Here is a 22,838-nt window from a genome sequence, read left to right as displayed (position 1 = left end):
GTGTCATATTGTACAATGTGGCACTGCAAGTTTGATCAGAACATTCCTTTTCAGTAACAAAAAAGTCACATAAATTCAATTCCCATTCTTAGTCCAGTTAAGTAATGATACCCTTGAATCCCATCTTTGTTTTAAAGTTACTTCAATACACCATTCTAAGAATTTTAAAAAAAAATATTTCATGCTTATTTTTCAACATGTATAGCACAAAGAAATATTTATTTAATGGTATCCCTTTTGATTATACTTTTAAATATAATTTCCCGTCCCTTTGATCACCTTGTCACTTTGATCACTTTCTCCTTGACTTATTTAGCTGCAACAAAATTTCCACCAGCAGAGTTAAGATACAGTATTCCTTAATTTCAACAGTTCAAAGCCAACTAACATACAATAGTACAGCATTCATTGTTCTATTATGCATCCAGTTTTGGGAGTCTGTTGATTTGGATTAATATTATTGTAACTAGAAAGTATTATATTGGAAATGTGTAGAAGAAAACACAATATGGATAATTACAGAATCAATCCCACCTTTATGAGACCATTAAGGCCAGTAGAAATTCACAGAATTAAGGTGGGTGTTTGTAGAGGATTATCAAATTACTAAAGCCCAATTAATTTCCAGTAGTAAAAGAGAAGCAGCAGAGTAACATCAGGCTACAGGTTATCATAATTATCATGGTTTGTAGTTATTATTCAGATTCCCAGTATCTTTTTTTCGTAAGTGTGAAGTTTTTAATTGTTACAATTTTGGCTTGGTCACTAAATAAAGAATCAGATTTTCTTCCACAAAGTACCAAATTATTTTTACTCCGGGCAAGATGTGACTGAAAATAATCTGAAGTTCTAGCAAGAAAATCCAAGAGACATGGGCACCAACACAAAAATAACTCTAAAGGTACAACTGTTTATTCGCTCAGTTGTGAATTAAATGGGTTTATTCTTCCCCTCAGTAGAGCAGGACTTGCTTTTAGTATTTGCTGCCTAGTTCCACAAAATCACTGAACTGCATTTAATAAAACTCACACGTTTTTTTTTGTGGTGGTGCCTGTTCTAGCAACCCACTAAGGTATCATACATCAAACCAGAATTACATAATCTGCTTCTGGAAAGTATTGCTTACTGAGAGACTGAGATACTGATTAAAAGGAACTAATAATTTTCACACCCTGTCCATAAATTACAACACTCTCCTAAAAAGCTGCTACGGATTTGACATTCAGATTAGCTCTGCTGCTCCTGTAATGAGCTTCACAAAGTTCTCATTATTTCAGTAGGACTTGAGAAAGGAACAAATCCAGGACTGCATGGAGAGGGACACCTTCTATCACACATATACAGCAATTTGGTCAAGTTCAGCAAAGATATTCTGATCATCAACAATAATTTTGGTTTTTAGGTTACTTAATGCAGCCCTCACTTCATACAAAAGACCAGACCACTATGCTGTATTTTTTTTTCAACACCCTTTGAAGTTCTTTTACAAATGCTACAGAGTTTTTATCGAGCAGATATAAAATCCTGATGTTTAGACTCCTGTTTTTATCTCACACACTCTTACTTAATCCATCACAGAATACATCTTCAACGATAAAACTCTCCACACACTTTCTTGAGAAGATTAAATAGTCTGCAAACTTCTTCATTATTTTTTGCTTAAGGAAAGGAAGTGGGATTGCTCTTTGAGTGAATTTTACATTATTTTCAGAAAGTAAAAAAAAACCCTAAGCATCATCACAGTTCTGAGGAATTGACTGTTCTCAGGATTTCTAGATATCTTTTCATTTTCTATTTTTAATCCATTTGCAAAGAATTCCCATACATTAAAAATACAGTGTAGGACCATGGAGTTTTTTCTTCTAATATTTTATCATTTGTATGTACCCAGGGTTGCACAGATATGCAACCCTGTATTGCAAACCAGTATTCCAGTGTTTTCATCAGGGTCAGTATTTACACAGATTCTTCATATAGATTAGAGGTCATGAAACTGAATTAAACATGCAAAACAGCAAAAAAACCTATTTATAGGGAGGTAAACAGAGAAGGGAAAAATAAATTCAAATCCTCAGCAAAATGTTCAGAGAAAAGACAAGAGAAAAAATTATCCAGGGCATTGTATTTTAAAAAAAGAAAAAAGAAAAGAAAAATGCCCCAAAACCTTCTACTGAACAGTTGTACCAGAAGTGTAATGAAGGCAGAAAGGTACCACGGCACAAACAGAAAATAATAAACACAGTCCCCAAATCACCACGATGCCGCCTGCAGAAATTAAAGGTAATTATTGTCAGGCGTTTCTGAGCTCCCTAACCAGACACAGCTGCCATAAGGACACCAGCCAAGAAACAGTGATGGATCAGAAAACTGTGCTGTGCCATCTGCCACACCAAAGTCACTCCAGCAGCAAAAGTTTCAGGAGTAAAAGACAGCCTTAGTGCAGAAAGCACCAAAGGTCTGCACAGTCAGGCACAAGCTGGAAGACAGAGCTGAGATTATCCCCACACTCAGTGTCTGCAAAGTCCATATTCTCTCACTCAATCCCCAGTCTATATAATTTCTTACTTGAACCAAAAGTCACAGAATCTGTCTGAGGCACTTTAAAAGCAACGTGTAAATTCTTCAGCATCTCTGAGAGATAATAAAATTGAGGCTAAAGCAAATGGGTTCAGCAGTAAGGGGGTGCTGCTGACTGAAATGATGTCAGAAAACAGGCAGCGTTGGCATAATCTTGAATTAGGTACCACCATGGTTAACATTACTGGAAATATTATTTAAGTATTGATAGAACTCCTTTCTATAACTGACTCAGCTGCGGAGAATAGGGTCTTCTTCAACTGACTTATCTAAGGACCTACAAAGAACCAAAGAATCATTTCCATCTTCTTGGATGAATCATTATTAAGCAGCAGAATCTCACTTGGAGCACCTCACTTTGAAAAATGTCCTGGGAACTGCTGTAACATACACATCTATCTCTCTATGTCCCGCCCCCCGCCACCAAAAAAAAAAAAAAAAAAAAAAAAAAAAAAAAAAAAAAACCACAAAAACAAAAAAAGAAAAAAAGGATTTCTAGAAAAACCCACATGCTGGATTACATACTTCAAAGCCTTTGTTTTTTCCTGCCCACTTTAAATTTTTCTTTCTTCAGTTGTTTTCTGCCAACTGTGATCCATCAGGGAACACCCTGAAAGTAAACTGTGGACAACACCACAGCAGAGGAGGAGTCTGGGCACAGTCAGGATGGTTTCCTGGCAAGGCTGCCCACAGCCCCACAGTGGGGCTGCTGCTGCTCCAGTATCCCCAGTTTCCTGGGCTGGCAGGGAGCAGCTCCTGGTGGGATCCTAGGAGAGACACATGGAATCTGGGAGCTGTGTTCTGTGCACAAGGATTCCATCCCAGCTGCTCAGGAACTCAAGGTGTGTGTGGCAGAACAAGCAGCTGCCTTTTGTGATCTGCTTTCTGTGAGCCCAGTTCAGTCAGGACACTCTGCACTCCCCCCCTGAGGAGGCTGCAGAATTCCACTGCACAGCACAGGGACTGATGTAACAAACCACCAAATATTTACTGAAATAACCAAAATAAGGACAATCAAACCACACACTTCATGTACAGGTTGCTCTGAAGGAAAATTCTGTGCTCTGTACTCTGGACAGACAGATCAGGCCTAAGAACCAAACCATTTACAAATGAAGAGCCTGGATCCAAATTAGGGCTGTTCTCAGCTGGCTCAACAAGGCATTGCACCGTCCTGGGGAGAACCCAGTGCTTGGGGTGCTGGAGATGGAACAGAGCCCCATGTCCTGGGAGCCTTGGCTGCTCCTGCACCCCCTGAGCTCATTCTCTGCTCCTGCAGCCCCTCAGAGCCTGTGAGAGGCTCCTCCACTCCCTGTCTGCACTCCATCAGGTCAGTGGTTAATTGTTTACCCACACAGCCCCATCACAGACAAACAAGACCACTGAAGGTCACTCCTCAGTGAAGCCTCAGGAGTCGTTTCAAAAGAAGCTGCACTTTCACTGCATGGCCCAAAGATCACAGCCCCAGGTTGTTTGCTGTCTCCCATATCGGGGCAGTGCTGAAACCCCCCAAGCACCAGGGGACAAGGGGACACTGTCCCTTGCCTCCAGTAACATCACAATTTATTCCTTGGCAAATACTTTCTGGTGTTTGGATAAGAATCCAGAACTTGACTACACTCTGCTGGTGTCCTGTGTGCAAGTGGCTCCTGAACATTTAACCAATGCCCACTCACTGAAAATTGGATTTTGATGGTGAATACAAGGGCTCTGAGCTTTTCAGGTGACCCTGACTGTCTGCTAATCTCATACTCCAGCTACAGCTATTTTTTTCCAGTTTCCTGATTAGTCAGACTGTGCCTCTCCTTCATATTAGTTTGAAAGCTTTTCTGTCAAAACTGTGAACAAGTAAATTAACTAAAGGAGAACTATGAGTAATCAAATCCTGAGGTTTGCAATTAATTAAATGAAATGGTGAGTCAGTGAACTGAAAAATGGTTTTCTATTAAAACAAAACATTTAATTAAATTAACAGTCAACACATTGCAATTAATAATATTCAAAAGGAAAAATGAAACCCAGTTTAGCTGTTCCATATTATTTCAGTGTAACAGTCAAGCATTGTGCACTGGCTTGTTTATTATTTGCATTCAAAGCTGCTATGGGTCAAGCGCGCCATGTAAAAACAGCAACAATGAAATATCTGGTACTGTGAAATGTCAGTATGAGAGACCATATTGCCAAGAGTGAAAACAATCCTGAAACCTCCAACAAATTAGGCTTTCCAAAACTGAAAAAGAATGTTCACTTTAATTAAAATTAATAACTAAATACATAAAATACATACTTTACATTTTCAGAATGCCTGCAAAATTCTAGCAATTAATTAATTAATTCACTGGGAAGTGAAGACTTCTCTGTAACTGAAATGAATCATCCTTGCTTAGTGGTAAACAGGGAGGCAAAACCCAGCACTACACAAAGGACGGTGAAACTGAATTCTTGGACAAGAACAGCAAAATGCCCAAAGTCTCAAAGCAGTTTGGAGATGGGTCCAAACTCCTAAGTCTTGTTACTGCAGATGTTTGTCAGTTTGTGAACTGACTCAAACAGAAACAGCAGGAAGGTTTAGCTCTAGTGCATGTCATGTTTTCAGTGGTCTGTGAAGATATCCTGGGCTACCACTTGGGAATAGTCACAAGAAGCCTTCAATGTGGATCATCTGAGAGACTGACAGATGGAACTCAGGGAGTAACTGGTGAGTAACTGGTGAGTTACTGGGCACTGCAGGCTGGGGATGGATTTCACAGAGCTCTGTCATGGGCTGGGCTGTGGGAGCATCACCCCAGACCCGGGAGGGCACTCGGAGCCCAGGCTGAAATCCAGGACATCCATCTGACACTGCCCAGCTGAAATGCAGCCAACAGTCAAGAAATGCATCAGAACACTGGAGCTCCTTTCATCTGTTCTTACACCTGCAGCCAGCTGTTCTGATGTAACAACCATATTTCAAAAATATGTTCTTTCCCGTTTTGCAACAGGAAAACACTCCAAATGACAGCAAGAACTGATTTTTTGAGAAGAACATTTGAAACTGTATTTATCACACCGCATGATCAAGGCAAAAGAGAAAATGAAGACTCCTTGATTTATCTCAACAGGGCTTGGAGCAACCTGGTCTAGTGGAAGGTGTCCCTGCCCATGGTAGGGGGTAGAATGAGACGACCTTTAAGGTTTCTTCCAACCCAAACCAATCTGTGATTCTTGGATTGTCTAACCACACTCAGTTAATGAAAGTTGAGAAACTACTGCAGATGATCCTTACCAAAACATTTCAGACAATACCTAAAAAGTTTTGAGTGGCCTAACATTTTTAAATACCACCACTTCAAAATGTCAAAAACATTATACTATGGCAAAAGAATCCTACTGAGGGGGAAAAAATCCACACAAATATTACTCATATTTGTCAGGAATTGTGAGAAATTAATCTTGCACGGAGAAGCTTCAGTCATCTTGAAAATGTCACAGTCTATTCTTGAGGGACTTGATTCCCCGCTTTTGTTCAGTCTCTAAATAGTCCCCAGGTAATTTCCCCTTCTGCAACTGCTGGATGGGGACAGACCCACAGACAGGTCTCTTCATCCCACACAGGTCAATGTATGCTCCATCACCTCCCAGGCAGTGATACTGGGGAAAACACTGATAATGTCATTTAAAGACTTTGCCAAATGCTCAAGGGATCAGAATTAGCACTGCACAAAGGTTTCTGAGTTTCTGACAGCTTGATTTTGCAATCCTGGTAATTTCTGTTTAACGTGGTGTGCTTGCTCACCTTACTTTAAAATACAATTTCATGCAGAAGCTCAAATAAGCATCAACAAGATTAAAACCCCCAAACATCAAAACATGCCTGCCACTCTGTGGAACAACTCACAGAAGAAACAGGCTGTCACCCTCTAATTTCAGACACATTTAGACAGTAGGAAGAGCCCTGGTTCCTACAAATCTGGGGGTCTGCTTTAAACATGAGAAGAGTTCCAGATGCTTTCATCCCCTGTCTGTCTCTATTATTTAAGCTTCTTGCCCCACTCATAACCTCTGTCCTGATCTTATGCACCCTGACATCCATCTGAAAGACTGGAAACACTTTTAATGTGAACATTTTCCATCAAGCACCTAGGATATTTCATATCCTCCATCCACATGAGGAGATGATGACCCAAGAGCTGTCAGATTTCCCATCTACACCCAAGGGTCCGTTAAATTTTGATCCTAAATTTGTGCCTAGATCCCAAAGATGAGCACTCCTGTCCAAGCTGATGCAAAGCAACCCCAGCTGTGTATTTTACAGTAGACTTCCTATCCAAAAAGGCACCTCCATCTCATGTGAAACTAAACTGCAGCTTCTCCTGTTGGAGGGAAACAGGAAAATCAGAACTTCAAAAAGCACTGAGAGGGTTACACTGCTTTTTTTTCCCCCCACATCTCTTACAATGGGTCTCATGAGAATTGATTAATTTTGTGACATTTTCTGCTCTTTTTTACAATCTATGTCATGAGAATGATTTGTCAAGGCTGTAATGTGTAATACTTTTAGTATTCTGCACTACTGTGACCTTTACCTTCTTCTGTATATTTGATTGACTGACCACCCCACTTTGGATGTACAGCTTTCACAAGGTGGAAGCACAGCCCAGACACAGCAGCCATTGAATTATCACTGAAAAAAATCACAACTCCTTGATAACTTTTACATTCTTCAGTGCAGATCTGATGCAAATTTAGTCACATCATTGAAACTTTTCAACACAAAATGGAAACTTACAATATGGGATGTATTTAAGCAGTGTTTTCAAACATCAAGAGAGTGACAAATTTATGCATAAGGACTCTGATTTCACCAAGTTAAATTAATGCTTATAATCACCCAAACTCTCAAACTATCTGCTTATGCTTTCATAAAACTGTCACAGACTAAAGATTGCAGTGCTAAGAGATAAGGACTTGAAAAATTAAAAATGAAACCAGAAATGTGCTAAATTACCTCCCTGAGAGCAACACAAAATAAATTCCATTTACAGGAAAGAATATTAACTCCAAAGTGCTAAACATCCAGAAGTTGCAGGAAAGAAGTTGTGGTTGGTTACCACCAGCATTTACTTCTGACTGGAGGACTTTGTTTTCCATTCTAGAACATTCCTGAGTTCCTGGGAACCTAAAATTATGGTATCAATATATAAATCTCACAGTCTCCACACTGACCATGCACATTCTGTTACTTGTCTATAATCACAGAAGTCTGCCATGCTGCCATCCAAAATCAGAATTTCCTGTTGTTCCTTTTTCCCTCCACACTTACTCCTTTCCCATTACATCAGTTTCTCTGGGCTTCAAGCACCTGTCCATAAGCAGTAATGACAGAACGGAAATGGCAGAAGTTTTTGGAAGTTCTTTCAGTTAAGTACCAAGAAGTCTGAAAGCTTATCTGGAGTTGGCATGAATCTCTTGAGTTTGTAAAATTAATTGGGCTGGAAGGTCTTCTGAGAATAAGGATATCTTTGTGAGTGATTTTGAGCTACTTCCCACTTGTGACAGGAAAATACCATACAAATATTTGTTTTGTATCAGATGACACACAGCAGCTACATCCCAGCTGTTCAATCCACTCTTTTTAAATGGTGCATTTCAAGGATTTTAAGTGAAGAGTGAGTTCCATAAATTCATCATGCTACAAGATTTCACAAGAAACCCCAACACACTGCCAGGATCAGCACTGCTGGTAGAGACTGGATTGTTAAAGTGTGGTTTGCAAATTTGTAAAATCATCCCCTGCATGTTGCTGCTTCCACATAAGCCACTTTCAGAACTCTGCCAGAACAGAAACTGAATGTTCTGATCATACACAGTTCTTCATTACTTAAAGCTGAAAAATCTGTGGCCAGTTCATAAAACCCACAAAAATATTATGCTTATCTGAAGCACAATAATCTAAGCAATGAAAAGAGAGAGCCCAGACACTCCTCTCCAAATGGCATTTAATTAACACAACCCCAAAAGATTCAAGTTTGAAAGCAGCATCACTTAGGAACAGAAAATCCTGGAATGTTCTTCTGAGACCTATAACCGCTTTGCAATTCTGGCTGTTGAATTAAAGCAAAACATTCATGCTTTGAGATCATTTGATAACCCACAACTTATTCACTGTGAAAAATATTTGGGGATGGCATTAGGGGATCTCCAGCTTCAAGCAGAACCTATCACATTAAAATTACTGCAATCAAACAAAATACATAGAATGCAGTGCACAAATGTAATTTTCCTGGAATAGCCAATTCCCAAATGAATACTCCATTAATTGCTCAATGTAAAATAAAATAACATTTGGGGGAGCAGGGACCTCTGCCTCTTCCACCTACTGCCACATTGTGATCTCTTTATACACCTCTGGGTTAACAAAGCCTGTTGGGTTTCTGGTTTGCTTCCCACTTCAGGGAGTGGAAAACCACATTCCTGCACAGCAGACACAGCCTGATCTTCACACAGTGCTCAGGAATGCAGCTTTTGCCACCAAACCCCTTCCACCAGTGCTGGCTGTGGCAGGAAGGACCCCATGGTACCCTGGCGGTTCTCCTCTGGAAGAAGGAAATGGGGTATATTCTGGATGAGCTCCTTCCAGTTCCAGCAGGGTCTCGACAAGCCAAAGGGCTGCACCTGAGGAAGGACAAGCTTCCACACAATGCTCCAACCTGCACAGCAAATTCCTGTGGCAGGAGCTGCCCAGGCACCTCCCCGAGCTGAGCTGCTGCTCTGGGCACCTCAGTGAGCGGGTGATGGATATGTGCAGCCCCAAACTGCACAGGGAAAATGAGGAGGCTGCCCACAGGCTGCAAGAAACCAGGTTTAACTTCAGGGAATGTTCAGTAAAGAAACAAAAGAGCCCTGTTTTCCTTTGGGGAATAAATGAATGACTATTGATCCCACAGCCAGGAATGTCATTATGGAGGGATGGGTACCTTGAGTTTCTTTTCTTAAGCATTTTTTCACTTCTGATCATTCTGATCTTTCTGTTTTTAAGTTACTTTCCTACAGCTTTGCTGAAGCTTATTCATGCACGTTTACTTGCCCAAATAACACAGGAGACAAGTAATTTAGTCCCAATAGGTTAATATCACCTTTGTTTATGAAGTTATGCCAGAATAGCTATTTCCATTTTACGCTGTGCAAGGTAAAGAACATTTTTCAAAGCTGAGACACTGACTGGAAGCTTATTTTCTTGTTCCAGGTGGTGAATAAAAATAACACGTACAAGATGAACTACACCATTTTTAAAATCTTAAAGGATGTGTCTCTACTCATTGGTCAAGCTGAATTAACTTCCAGCCTCCAAGCTAAATACAGGCTTGAGGAAGAGAGGAATAATTTAGTTACTGAATTGAAACACTGAGTAATCTAAAATTATGCAAATATTCTCTTTGCCCTTGCAAATCTTTACATACAAACTCTACTGGTCTTTACTCCTGAGTTTGCACCAGTATAGCAGTTTCATTTCTTCTAGAACTATGGCAACAAACATTTTTAGCTCAGGTTTTGTGCAATTATTTCAGTACTCAAAGTATGTTCAGATTTTAAAATAGATTCTCAGGATTTTTAAAATTGAAATTAAATAAATTTACTTTAAAAATAAAACTGCATTTAATATAAATGATGTCCAAGATGTACTGAGATATTTTTATTCAATTCAGAAAAATACTGCAGGTACTTTTCCAGAATTCTACATTATGTAAGTAACCCCTTACAAGCATTCCTTTTACAGTTATTTTACTCTGCAGTCCTAAACCATTTCTCATTATTAATAGTGTACTTTTTGCAGCTATCTGCTTAGAGCTGAGATGTTTAAATCTACTTTAAGGCCTTTCCCACATTGCTAAACTCATTACTATAAAGTTATCTAGATAATATTCCAATGTTTTCCCAGTAAGCATTTAACTCCGGTTTTAGAAGCTTAACATGCAAAACATCTGTCAATTCTGAAGTTTATTAAAAAGACAAATTTTGCTTCTTCTATAAATATTTCTTTTAAACAAATCTTTTCAGTGTTTATCTACTATATCCTTTAATTGACATTTCCCTCACAGTAGCACTACATTGATAAAAATAGACCCAGCAGACATTTATCAATTAGTATCTGAGCAGCTCAGGATGGTAAACAGAAATCCTAATTGTAATTTTTATTCCCTTGCATATTTTTAAGAACTGGTATATATTTAAGAAAACCTACTCACTTCCCTTGGGCTGAGGACGGATGTGACACAGACTCCCCTAATGTGAAGGAATTTAGAGATGACCAAGAAACTTATTTATATTCTATTCAGGAAATAAATAATTTGTCCTTATTTATTTCAAAAAGCCACCAAACTGCTCATACTTGAGAAAAAAATTAACCTCTTTACTGATTAATCACTAGGCAGCTTTGACTGGTGAAGAGAAAATTGTATTACAAATGAACAGCTACCTGTTATTGAATTACAAGGCATTTTCATCAAAGGACCCAAAAATGCAGCACACTGACCAGCTAACGTGTTTCCACTGACCTGGGGGGATTTTTCCAGTTAACAGCTTCTGAAGAATGCTGCCTTTTGATTCTTGTCTCTGACACAAAAATGATTGTCCCATTTAGCCACTGCTCTATCACATACATCAGAGAATCCTATTTACTCACACGCTACTGGAACATTAAAACACAATACTGTGATTGTCTCTGCAAGAAAATTCTAAAGATTGACTTTTTTCCTTTTCTTTTTTTTTCTTTTTTTTTTTTTTTTAAAGGGAGTAAGATCAAAAGCTAACTTTAATAGATGTTTGACTAAGGTCACACTCCTAGGAAATGGAACACTGAAGATGAAAGAGAACAAATAGATTTGGTTTTTGATCTCAGCCAAATGCATTTGGCATTGTTTAGCTTTTATAAAATACTTCAACTTCAGGCCGTATCTGACTAAAATTAATTGGTTGAAGGTTTCAATCATTTGGTAAGACTTTAACATGTACCAACATTTGGAAAAACATCTGAAGTGTCTGGCCAGATTTTTTTCTTACTGAAATGACGTCAGGTTAAGTCTAAACACTGTTGTTAAAGCTATTTGTAGATAAACAATTGTTGCTAAAGCTATATATATACAATAAAGCTATATGTATATAAACAATTTTAGGAATATATTTTCCTAACCTTAGGCTGATTTAAGAGTTACTATCCACTAGTGCTGCAAAATCAGGACCACTGGTACTTCTAGCAAGAAATTTCAGGGTAAAGTGCAGAGTACTGAGAAAAGGTATTAGAATACTCAATTAGAACAAGCAACTGTGTCCCTAACCAAGAATAAAGATCAGATCCTGTTCCCAAATTATCTCACAGATCTTGGGGACATCTACATTTGTAATCTAAATAAGAGTAAGAGAGGAATGGATTACCATCTACAAACTATTACTTTCAAATTTGTCAGCAATAATGGTGTTTGCTAACTGAATACAACTTGCTTAATTAAGGAAAAAGATGAGATAACACTCATTAAAGCAATATGTTTAAATCATTACTATTGCTATAAGAAATTAATTATCATTAGCCACCAGAAGAACTGCAGAAACCTCAAACTTTCCAAAGGAGTTCTATGAGCCCTGATAAAAATCAGTGATGGCAGGAAATGCCCCAACCCCAAGGTTCAAAATTGACTTTTTTAGCATCTTGATGAAAATTAATGATTTACACAGGAAACTGTATTAGAATAAAAATTACTGTATCTGAGTTATGCAAACACTGGTCCTCAAAAACTGCAGAAATATTTATAGGGAAGAACTTCATGCTCTTACTTCGGAATTATTTTATCACCGTATTACAGCAGTGACAAGGAGCTGATAAAAAACCTGAGGTATTTCCCAAGGCACAAAGTCAGGTATTTATCATCATCAAAGGAGACACACCTGACCACAAGCCCTAAAAATAAAGCAGGAAAGGAAAAGGTGATTCTCCACACACTTTTTCCAGTACCTTTCTCCAGGGCCACTTATAACTCACCCCCAAGGCATTTGCTCTCCATCCTCTAGCCACAAATTCAACACACCAAGGTTCTTTCCTTCTCTATACTTTTTATTTCTTTAAAAGGGAAAATACCTCAAACTTTCCCCTCTTTTGTTTTAGAAGGACATGGCCTATTACACCTTTTGCTGTTATTTATGACTTTCTGTACCAGGTTTCTGCTGCTGAGGCAAGAAGTGATTTGCTGAGCCCACCTGGACAACTGGGATCTCTGCAGGGCAGAAACTCCACTCAGCTGAGCTCTGACCCTCCCCTCCCAGGCACACAACACCTGCACCCAGCAACATTTCAGCTATGTCACTCTCAGGTATTACAAGCATGCACCTGCCTTTATTAACTAAACCTACCTGCAGGACCTCACCACACATCACAAACTGCATCTGAATTCACTGTCACCAAAAAATTTATACCCTCATCCTTCAGATCTCACCCAGCCTCAAGTGCCAGCCAGCACTGACCCACACTACTACAAAAACGATGCTTAAAAATCCCTGCCTCAAACCAGAAGGATTAGTAATGGACAGAAAAATAAAATAAATCTAAGAAGACAACTCAACTTTACATCAACATAGAAAAACCTCTTAATTGGTGTTAAAATCTTGTTTTCAAGGACAGAAAACAAGGATGGAAGCCACGGAAGCAAGCTGGATATTAGCTTAGAAGTTAACTTAATTTTAGATAGGCTGCTATCCACCCCACATGGAGGGGTTTGTTAAAGAGATAGATAGATAGATAGATAGATAGATAGATAGATAGATAGATAGATAGACAGACAGACAGACAGACAAGTAAATATACACCTCCATTCCTAACAGTTTATCCAACCCAATGTGGAATTCCTGTTTCTCCTCAGTTGTATTTCTCTAGGCACTGAAAATTTTTGATTCTTCTTGAAGAATATTTTCACTTCTCTACCCTTAAGACACAAAGCCCACCACAAAAGTTCAATAAAAACTTCCTTTGTTCTAGCAGCTGAATGTTTACTATTGTGCATAACCCTCCAAGGACACAGAACCTTAAACAATAATTATACAGTACATTTAGGCATCACCAAAACAGGTCTTGGTCTCACCAACTGCCTGTCCAGCAGCACAAATCTGCATCCGGCTTTTTACACATTTCCCAAAGAAGATTAAATTTATCTATTTAAAGATTAAACTGTGGAATTTGTGGTTACTGGCATTTCCAAAGAAAAAGTGCTCATGAATTAGAAATTCTTTATATGGTGCATTAGAAATGCGCTGAATGACAGAAAAAAAATGTAATTAAACCAATTAGTACAATATTCTACAAGTTATTCAGATGTATGGTAAATTAAGTTATATCTTCAGTTCTCCAATATATCTTCTGTTCTGCTAGCAGGTTCAAGTTTCAAAATATTGTGCTTCTTAAACAATGGAATGAATAAATTCTTCATAATCTTTTGTATCTGGTTCTGTGCAAGAAAAGGAATTTATTAAAAAACACAAGTGTATTTATGGATAAAAATTAACTCCTACCAAATACAAACCAGAAGACTATAAAGCAAAAATCAGAACAAAATAGTGCTTGATTAATTTGGTCCTTAGTAAGAATATAAAAGGACCAGCCTGTGGAGGATATCATAAGACTGATTTATATTACAAACCCTGAACTATTGAGGTATATGCTTATATATCACACTTTATAAGAGGCATCATGGGATCACACCATCTGGTACAGAGACATCAATAACTGCACCTTTTAAAAAATAACAGCCAGAGACCGAAAATGATCATGGTGAGGTTTTCTTTTGTTTTCTTTTTAACTATGGAAATTTCTCAGTGAAAAACAGGAGCACAGGAGGAGTAAAGCCCAGCCCTGGAGGGGCACAGGCAGCTCAGGGTTCCCACTCCACCAGACCCTGCAGGTACAGGCAGAGGCAGCCACATCTACTGAAAACATCATTATTTCACTTTTGTCCAGATGATTAAATATTTTTGTCCTTGAGCAAAAAAATTTAGTCTCCAGTTATAAGTGCAGAAAACAAATTCCCAGCAGGAAATGAGTTATTCTTCCCTTCCTGAAAGAGCTTGTAATATGATGAGCATAACATCACCAGTGATGGGATGAAATGGTGTTTTAAACTGTCGAAATAACAAATCTATTATGAGTAATTCTCACCAGAAATCCTGGAAACTGGACAACCTACTGCCAGTTCTTGTTTTATGCAGTGAAAACAAAAAATTAAGAGGGAAATCTGTACAAATGGATTTCAACTCGATTTACTCACAACTTCCAGTTGCAGTCACTCACAGGTGCATAATTGTTTCACATTCTTGTCTTTTCTATTTGGCCAAACCAAACAGGAGGCAAAGATGCAAAGATCTGCGGTCCCCTGACACATTAGGATTAATTATGAAGAAAAGTAAATGAGAACTATTTCATCTTCAAAGTGCTTTCCTAAGACATTAACATCTAATAACAATATTAAAGTCACATTATAGGTCTTTAATCTGTGGCAGTAATAATGCTGTCTAGTTTAATAAAAATACACATTAAAATAAATATTTTTGGCTATCCACTTTTAGGAGTTTGAAAAACTGTATTATTACAAAGCTGAAGGCACTATGGGATAGTTCAAACTAGATTTTGAGAGCAGCACTGCTGCAGTAACAGCACCTTGGTTCCCTTTCCTTGCTTATCCATGTCTCCTAGAGAGAAATGAAACCAGCTCTATCAGGGCTTCTCATGTCAATACTTTTAAAAAAGAAACAAGCAATAAAACTTGTCATCTTGAAACCAGTAAAGAAGTAAACAACCACAATGAAGCAGAGCTCAGGAACTGTGCACATCTCCTTCAAACCTGACCCACGGCAGGCAGCACCCAGCTCACTCAGATATTCCTCCCTAAATTCTACTGGAATTCCAGCAGAGGGACCAACTCTATTTCCAAGCTGCAATAAGATAATTGCTGTTCCACCAGGAATGTAATCTGTGAAGCAGGAGCCCTTCATGCCAAACACTCCTGGCCCAGCCAGAATGACACAGATTATTGGTACCAACTCACCTGGTGCTGCTGGAGGGACTCTGGATACAGACACATTTCATGAAACAATTCACTGCTGAGGATATTTAAATGTCAGTAAATAAGGTTTACTGCTCTAAGAACTGCCCTTTTAATTTGCTAAGGAGTTTGAAAAGGCATCATAACTTCTTGCTGGGTTACATTTACAAAATTGAGTGTCGGCTTCCAAGTTTGGGGAGCTGTGATAGTTGAACATTCATCTGCAGCACTGCAGGCACAGCATTAGCCAATGAGAGATTAATTAATTAAGTTGTTTACCAAAAGTAAGAAATAAAGCAAGCATATTTTTGCTGTTGGCTTCACAGAAAGTGCAATCAGCATTTTCAGAGTGCAAGGTAGTCTCTCTTTGTGTTTGTTTTTAGCTGGCTGACATTCTCTTGCCAACAATGTGTTATTGCTTTTTTTTCAACAATTATTAAACTGAAATAGCTGAAAGGCTTCTAAATAATATTCCTGCACTGTCTTAACTCAGGACATGGAATTCCCCTAATTTTGTTTAATAAACTCGATGGCTCCTCTTTACCCTCTTTTCCCCACACAGCACCTTGGTACAGGGGCAGATGAGAAGCTGGATAATCTCAATTACAGGTGATGGCAGATGAGGTGAACTGGTACAAAGAACAATGCCTTTCATTTGGGATTTCTGTTCTTTATCTTTCTTGGAGAGATCTCTCCTGTTGGCCTGGGCTGGTGCATTTTATGAATGGGCCAGCAGCAAGGGTCTGTGTGAGCAAATGAGTAAGATGCACATCCCATCCCTCAAACCAAAATTACAATCTTTAAGAGACTGGATTCATAATTTGAATGACTTTAACATTCCTAACAACAGTTCCTGCTTTTTCACACATAACAATTTAGTTATCCAGTAACAGCATGAAATGCCAGCACCAACCATTCCTGAAAGCTGGGAAAGTAATTCACACATGGGTGATGCTACTTTGCAGAGCTATTTATTATTAAATTGATTTTTTAAACCCCACAAAACAGCAGTAAGACAAGACTTTTCTAATCACAAGTGTTCTGATAATCATTTTGAAGCAACACAGCTGCTGCCAAAAAAGCTGGAGTTTCCTGGGCAGAAAAACTATCTAAATTATTAGAAGTTGCTCAGTCCTACCTTTTTTTTCCCCCCTTAATTAGCATGTAATGAGACCACAGAACCGACCTACCAGAAATACCTACCTGTATCTGAGAGCAAAGGGTGACATTATTTCTGCTTAATTACCTGCACTCATACTCACATTTCTTTGTTTCCAGAACTGACCTTATTTACCACAGGTGGGAACTTCTTTCTCTAATCCTCACTCCTGCAAACTTGCTACTAATAACAACTTGCAGAAAAAGTTGCAGAGTTCCCCTTGACATCTTGTGAGAAGGATCAAGGTGAGCCCCAAAAACTTCTCTCCTTAAAGCTGTTACAGAAGTTTCCCAAAACAGTTTTTTATCACAAAAAGAAGCATTTCAGAAGTTCTTGGCGAGCTTTTCACAGCAATTTATTACTTCTAAAAGCTGTTGGTCGATGAATTAGTGACATGAACTGAAAATTATTCAGGAAAATTATTCACTTTCTTTGCTCAAGCCATGCTGAGTTTGTTCAAGCTTGTGTTTCCTCAACAAGGCCAATGACTGATATAAATGAGTAGCAGGTAATAGATTCATTCTATTGTTCTTTCTTTTTCATGATGGAAAAAGACCAAATTTGCTTTCAATTATTAAAAGCCAAGAATAACAATACCCAAAAGAAGGTGAAAAAGTACAACAAAAACATGTATCAACTGTTATGGTCTGGACATTGAAATACAAGAATATGATGAAGAATATACACAATCAGCACATAATTTATTGATCGCCCCTTCTCCAACGAAGGGCCATCAGCTAGTTTAAAAGTAAAATTACATACTAAAATAACAGCAGAGAGAGAGAAAAATTATGAGGGTCATGCAAGGGGAAAAAGATGTATCTTCAGCAAAGATTTTTAAATGAGATGGAGAGTCAATGAGGCAGAGAAATACAGGGAAGCCCTTCCATGCCAGAAAGAACTGCAGAAAAGCAGGTTCTTTTAGCATTAGTGGTGAAATGTGGAGTGGCAGCATGGGAAAGAAAACAAAAAAAGCAAAGCACACACTCCTGAAATAAACTGCCCTAATCCTGCTTTTTAGAATGTCTATTAATTACATTAGCATAATGGAAGTTCTCTGAAAGGCCAGACAAAAGCAGGAGAAGAAAATAAATGACTCGTGCTAACAAATGTGCTCACAAGTCACACAACTGCAAACACAAGCCCAAATTGTACCTAAGTCATGGACTGCATCACCCAGCTCTCCCCGAGCCTTTAAAACCTCCTCCCCACACCCCACCCCTGCCCTGCTGCCTGCAGAGAGACTGCACAGCAAGTTTTTCTGCTACCAACATCACTGATGTCACACCTGTCCCTGTGTCAGGGACCTGCACATTCCCGGTCACCAGGTCCAGCTGCTCCCAGCTCGGGGCACTCAGGGTCGAGGGAGGGAAAAAAGGCAACAGGTGAAAGAAAAATGGCAAGTGCTTGACCATAGGAATAAAGTTCAAATGACTTGCAGCAGTAGGCAGAAAGTTTAACATAAACGGGAAAACAAGAAGGTCATTTTTTAACAGCACGAATAAACAAACAGTAAATGCTGGGACAATCTGCTGGGTCTGGGATGATTTCCCCATCAGCTGGATCTCTGAGCTGGGCTTGGATGGGCTCCTTGGGAGCTCAGCTGGAAGTGCAGGCTTCTCCCAGGTGAAATTTCACAACCCTGGTGACACAGGAGGGTTTTACACATGGTCAGAACGGCCCTCCTAACACATTTCTGTCTGTTCAGGCATGCAGCCCAGGAGCAATCCAGCTCCACATGCTGCCCCTTGCACTGCAGATTTACCCCATGGAATGCAAAATTCCTTGTGGGAGAGTCAGAATCAATCCTTAGAATACGGCATAATTTGTGTACCATGGATGTAAACAGACTGTTCCCCTCAATTATTATGTACACAGAGAGCTATTCTGGGGTTTTAACACTTTGGTGAAATATAAACTTCTCAAGAAAAATTATTCTAATGGTCTGCTTAGTTGCACATGTGCCCCACAAACGTATTTCTCCAGAAAAGCATACTTAGAGCAGGCAAGAAGGTTCAAACCTGCACCCTAATGGCTGGTTTATATAAAATGTATAAAGAAATTTAACTGTGCCTCATGATCACAACAACTTTCTGGTGCCAGCCCATTTCTCTCCACCAAATCTGTGAACTCTAGCACTGCTGAGAACACAGAACTTTCCATCTCCACAGGGAGTGGGAGAAACCTCCTCATCCAGCGCTCCATCCTGAGACACACAAGGCTCAGCCCCCCACAGGCACACCCCACACACTCCAGGTGAAATGCTAAATACTAAACAAGAATGAATTCTGTTTCTGGAGAACTGTATTGTATTGATTGACAATACTGCACTGATTTATATATAACTTTTCATAACAATAGCCTTGCAGATGTATTCAAAGAACAGACAATAACAATATCAAACTGACCTGTTTTCAAATATTGCTTGAATGTCTTTCCTTTGACTGTCAAGTGCAACGAAACAAAAAACCACAAATTATTCAACTGTGAAATCATATTTAGATCTACGACTTTCTCTGGCTATGAGAACACCTCAGCTCAAGCCACACTGCAGAGCAGCTCCCCAACCTGCAGGATTTGGATGTTAATTCAGCTGAATCTGCTGTGCCAGAGGTGCTGTGAGCCTGCCCAGCCCTGCTGTGGCTCTGAGAGTGTGGCCACAGGGGTGGCAGAGTGGACCAGGACTGCATTAGCCAGGCTGTGAGCAGCTGATGAGCTGTGCTGATTCATTTCCTGGGACATCTACTTTCTAGGGAGATGACTGGGTTTCAGTCCTTGACCTACAGAACTTTAAGCACTGCTTCACTCATATTAGAGATTTGGTATATAGACAAAATACAAATTATGGATGACTTCTAAGTCAGCAGGAAAGTCTTTTACAGTCAAGATTATTTATTGTACTGAAGATTTGTTTAACAACAAAAAAATAAAAAGATCCTTCCCAACTGAACTGTAAATTAGGTTTAATGTTGGTAGAACTGATTGTTATTAAATACATAAATAACTGAAGTGGGAATGGGTAGCAGAGTTTAAATATAGTCAGACACCAGCAGCTTCTCTTATGAATTCTTCAATCAGAAATAAAAACCTCCCATTTCACATGTTCAGTCTACTCCTCTCTCCTGTTTCTTTCGGTAAACAGCTCATACCTTGTTTGATGGAAAAAGCCTGAAAGAGAAACCTTAACATGATAAATTACCACTATATTAAGGAGAAATTACAACACCACAAGAAATCCACTGAATGGCTGAGGCTAGACAGGGCCTCTGTAGACCAGGTAAGCCCAACTCTGCCCTTTGAGAAAGAGTCACCTGGAGCAGATTTCCCAGGACAGTGCCCAGGTGAGCCTGGGGATGTGCAAGGATGAGGATTTCAGCCCACTGGGAGCCCCAGTGGTCACCCACCCCTCCAGCCAGCTGCAGCTGTGGTGTTGCCCAGTTCTCCTTGCCCCAGGGCTGATTACCCAATCAAACTAAAAATCAGCATTGAAAGCAGGGAAAACTATTAATATTATAAATAAGGAAGAGCCACAGTGATGCAGAAAAAAAACGCACTGGTTCAGCTAATAAGCACTAACAGAAAAACAAGAGTATGGAGATTGTTCTACCAGACCTCACCTGTGCTAAAAGCACTAATTCAGTTCCAAACATCTGTCTGTCTCTGCACTACACCAAGAAAATGCAGATTTCTTGTGAAATGTGTGGGAAACAACACTATCCGTGTAACTGAACCACCACTGCAGTCACTGTTTTCATCTTTGTCACCAGCTCTGACACTGTTTGATGACAGGAGAGCACAGTTCCAGAACATGCACTTTGTCTTCTTAAAGCCAACCTTCACATATAATCCTTCCTCTGCTTAGAACAATTTAAAAATCCCTACAATTATAACTTCAGATGTATTTGTTTAGCAGTTGCTATCCAATGAGCATGTCCCAGGAATTTATTTTCCTTTCCTAGAAGGAAGTTCCCCATGTATGTAAATAAGGTAAACAAATGCTTTAGGTGACAGCAGAAAATCAAACTCATCCTTTGATAATAACCACTGGGTTAAAATAACACCATATTCTTTTTTATTTCGAGTATTTACACAACAGAATAGGTCATTTAATTTCAGGTACTTAAGTTGAATTGTGATTACATTCCACTAACTTGCTGTTATCCTTACTATGACATCCCTAAATCAGTGACAATGGAAAAGTGCTAAGAATACATCATGCAAATGAACCAGGGAGGCTGCCCAACAGTCAGAAACCAACCAAGCAAACCTGGCAATACTTAAATATCAGGTCTGAGTTTGCTGACAGACTGCCACAATTGCCCAAGAGAAAGCCAGAATTAATATCAGAAAATACTATACTAGGGCCAAAGAAGAATATTTGCAATAAAACTTATTTCTCCTGCATTTGTACAAAGAAATATTTGCATATATGTTTCTGTATGCATATATATGTGTGTGTATATATTATTTTTTTTTTTTAAATCTGATCCTTGGTTTTAACCCCACAAAAAGAGAAATGGAAGCAAAGCCAGATTTCATTACAATGGAGGTCAAAAGAGCCACCCTGCACTTATGATCCATGTGTGGTATTCCAGGTGAAGAGCTCCAAACTTTGTGTTCCACTTGGAAACGACACAAGCCCTGTTTGTTCCCTGTACCTTGGTGCATTTATGAGCCAGAACTTCCTGCAGGAAAACAACCTGGGCTAGGAAAGGAATTTATTGGAAAGGAGAAACAGCAACTAGAGGTTGCCACAACTGTACCTCCAGTCCCTTCAGCTTTACAGATGATTGTTGCAGCTTCAAGATTCCATGTTACATCTTTAATTGTGGGCATTTAGGAGACTGCCTCTTATTATTAAGATACTGCTGAATTTTATTGTCAATGTGGCCACAGGACAAGGCTAATAATTACCAACACCAGAAGCAGCTTGTGGTTTTATATTACATTGAGGTAAATTACACTGGAATTAGAGTGGATTACTTTTATCAAATGGGGAATAAGCTGTTAATTAACTCCCTGCTGTAGCAATCTTTTTCTGAGCTTGCAACTGTTATTAGCTCTAGATTAAACTGTTGAATTAATTTCCCACTTACTTACTATTTCAAGAGTTTTTAATTTACCTGGCAGCAGTTTTAATGGGAAATTGTATTAGTGAGCATAAATTGTTTTTGGGAAGGGTAAACAGTTTGTGATAATGTTTATTAAGTCGTTTTGTTTGAGCAAAAATATAATTGCAGTTTTAATTAGTGCATGGTTGTTGGAGTATTAGGTTTGAGATTACATTATGGCATTCTGAGGAAACAACTGCCCAGGTAATCCCAGCATTTATGAGTGAGAGCAAAGGGAAAAGCTGGGCCAACGCTGCCCCGACCCTGGGGGTGCACACAAACACACACAAACACCCAAATTCACACAAACAAACACACAAACAAACACAATCACAAGGGCCCAGCACACTCAGAAAATGACCAGGTGGTCTCGGAGCTCTCTGTTCCCCTGCTCAGACTCAGTACTGCTCTCCCCACTCACCAGAACCTCAGTACTGTCCTCTCTGTAATACAAATTTCTTCCTCACAAAGGATTTGTAGGAACTAGACATGGAAGACACAACTCAGCTCAGAAGTGACCTGGGAAAGGGAAGTTACCTGGGTCAACCCACAGCCCCAGCTCTAGGTGTTGAACTGTGCAACCCCACTGGCTGCCAGGCTGACAAGAGCATTCTCTGACAATGGCTGTGGCTGGAAAAGCATCATCTAGCAACAGATATGGGTGTCAGGAACTCCATCACAGCCTAAAATCGGTCACAAGCACACACTCAATTAACATTTGTTCTTGGGGTTTGTTTCCCTCCATCAGTAATTTTTCCTGTACTGCATTCGAGGTGTGGTCAATGTTAGAAACCATTAAATGTTCTTCAGAAAGTCTGTAATATGCCTTTTTTTAATTCCAACATTCACATAAAAATGTTCAACTGAAGTTTATTCAATTAATTTTGGCTCTCGATTCATGAAGATTTTACTATTCATGCAAAGGAAAATGAG

The 22,838-nt window shown here is 39.2% G+C and overlaps 1 protein-coding gene across 3 annotated transcripts in view; it reads right to left on the bottom strand.

Moving 5' to 3' along the window:
- LOC310922957 (dachshund homolog 2-like) overlaps positions 1–22,838 on the bottom strand; it is a gene marked incomplete at its 5' end in the record, with an annotated part of 246,143 nt that overhangs the window by 85,335 nt on the left and 137,970 nt on the right. The window lies entirely within an intron of this gene.

The sequence above is a fragment of the Zosterops lateralis genome (genome assembly GCF_965231275.1).
Source record: "Zosterops lateralis genome assembly, chromosome: Z".
NCBI classification, from domain to species: domain Eukaryota; kingdom Metazoa; phylum Chordata; class Aves; order Passeriformes; family Zosteropidae; genus Zosterops; species Zosterops lateralis.
The sequence above is the reverse complement of the archived record's forward strand: the minus strand, read 5'-3'. Positions and strand labels throughout refer to the sequence as shown.